Source organism: Nematolebias whitei, chromosome 20 (genome assembly GCF_014905685.2).
Source record: "Nematolebias whitei isolate Nwh7 chromosome 20, NemWhi1, whole genome shotgun sequence".
NCBI lineage: Eukaryota > Metazoa > Chordata > Actinopteri > Cyprinodontiformes > Rivulidae > Nematolebias > Nematolebias whitei.
This window is the reverse complement of record NC_056517.1, coordinates 35,646,714-35,649,312: the sequence shown is the minus strand read 5'-3', so window position 1 is coordinate 35,649,312 and position 2,599 is coordinate 35,646,714.

Sequence of the window (2,599 nt, the reverse complement as noted above, 5' to 3'; positions counted from 1 at the left end):
CAGCTCGAGAAGTGTGTTTTTCTGTGTGTGTGTGTGTGTGTGTGGATGTTAGTGTGACCCCGAGGGCAGACCCCCTTTTTTTTCTACTCCTTGTCTTTCTCTTCCCCTCTGTCCCACGTCCAATATCAGCCAGCGCACAAACAAACTGGAGAACTTCAAAAACCTTCATGTGGCACCGAACCTCACGCTCTGAACTTTTCTTGCAGTTAGTGAGCGCACGTGTGTGTCTTTATCTGGTCTGTGAAGGTGTGTTGAAACAACACTGCCCACTTCCACCTGTGTTGGTTTGATCGCTCTGTGTCAACAGGTCCAGACCCCCCTCCTTTGTTTAACATGAAGCTCCAGACGTCATCGTCAGCATCCTTCCTCCTGCAGGCGCAGGTAAAACTGAGAGGAGACACCAGATGAGTGACCGGCTTCCTGTTCAGAGTCTGAGAGAGGAAAAGAGAAATTAAATGAAACGAGAACATGGACACGGGGGGAGGATGCTGAAGGCCGGTAGGTGGGCTCCTGGGCAGCAGGTTCTCTCCTGCCAACCCTCCCTCTCTCATCGTGCCTCCAGCCTGGAGGTCTTGGCATCAAGTGAGTCACACCCCCTCTACCCCCTTTACCTTCTCCTCTCCTATCGCCGCCCCCCACCTGTTCAGTGCGTTTGTACAGTCAGAGGAGCTCAGCGTGTTGTGAACACAAAGCAGCGGCCCTGCGGCCCACGTCCTGGACCTCAGAGTCAGGAGCCAAGCTGAGAGAGAGAGAGAGACTGTGCAAACATGAGCGGGGAGAGCAGCTAAACAGAATAATTATACCCGGTGGGTAACAGTGCGAGCACCGTACGGGGGGCAGCGTGCTCGGACAGAGGATGGAGCGGCGCCGGGCCGTGCACGGCCACGGGCACGTTTGGTGAGCCACACTCTGAGACGTCCTGGTGGAAGTGCTGCAGGAGATCATCTGCTGAGGATGTTACTGAGAGGGGGAGAAGCACCGCAGCTTCAGTCCAGCACTGACATCTAAAAACACTGAAGGGAAATAAAATCAAAAGGGAAAGTTGTGAATTTATTCTGTAAAATAGAACAAATATTGAACATTTTTAAACCAAATACTTATCATTTAAATTATATTAATGTTATATATAAACACATATTAATGATTCATTTTATTTTTGTCATTCCAGGTGCCTTCAAAGTGCCTGAATAGTTGGAGAAAAACTTTAATTTACTGAAAGTTTAAATTAAAATAAACTCTTTATTAGTGTTAAATTATTTATAGATGCATGGCCTAAAAAATAAACAGAAAAATAAACTATTTTAAATGAAATTCTGCTCTTGCACAAAAGAACTGAATGACAAAGTACATTTCTTGTTGAGTATAAATGAGAACAGCAGGTGGAAAATACACCACAAGAACGTCTTTAATTGATTTATTGATTTATATTAGTGAGCTTCCCAGACGCTCGTTTTGCTGCATGAAGAAGTGTCAAATAAAAAAACTGAATTCACTTAATAGACCCTGTGAGAGTAAGATGGAGGGAAACACGATCCGCTCTCGTGCACGGCGCTCCTGCTGCAAACTGCAGCCAACATCAGGAAACAAAAAGACTTTTTGTTTTCCTCGTTACGTTGACGTTGGCCTGGCTTGACTTTTTTATTACTCTTTAACAAATCACTTTAAATAAGCTTCTGTCCTTCTGTTTAATGCAGACTTTATGTTAAAAAAATATTTTATCATCTTCTAAATGAAATGTGCATGAAACTCAGTGTTTTGTTCATGCATGATCAAAAAAATACATTCTATGTTGTTAAACTTTATTTTTTTATGACGAGTAAATAGTTTGACAGAAGGAATGAGTCTTATTGATTGACTCCTCTTGTTTGTGGTGAAAGACAAAAAACCTAAAGTCGTCGTATCTTAATGTTCATTCTTTATTAAAGGTGGATTAATATTTTAATATTCATGTTCTTAAAACAAATTCACTGTACGTTTCTTTGTCGTCACTTTTCAGAGGCTTCATACATTCAAAGAGGAGCGAAACGAATCGATGCATTTGCAGCACTTTGCTTTAAATGTGAATTTTCTGCTGATTTTGGTGAATAGCTGCGCCGTTTGTTGAGGAGTGGCCTGAAAAAAATGCAAAACACTTTAACAAACTGAGACAAAAACATAAAAACCTTTAAGGAGCACATTCTGTAAAAAACTGGAGTCACATTGAAATTATTCAGGTACTTAAATCATGAGACACTGCTGATTATTACTGTGTATTATTACTGTGTTTGTCTGTGTATTATTGGTGTGTATATCTGTGTATTTATACTGAGTATATCTATGTATTATTACTGTGCTTTATGTGTATTATTGGTGTGCATATATGTGTATTATTACAGTGTATATCTGTGTATTATTACAGTGTTTATCTGTGTATTATTACTGTGTTTATCTGTGCATGTCTGTGTATTATTACTGTGCTTTATGTGTATTATTACTGTGTATATCTGTGCATGTCTGTGTATTATTACTCTGCTTTATGTGTATTATTGGTGTGTATATCTGTGTATTTATATTGAGTATATCTATGTATTATTGGTGTATACATCTGTGTATTATTACT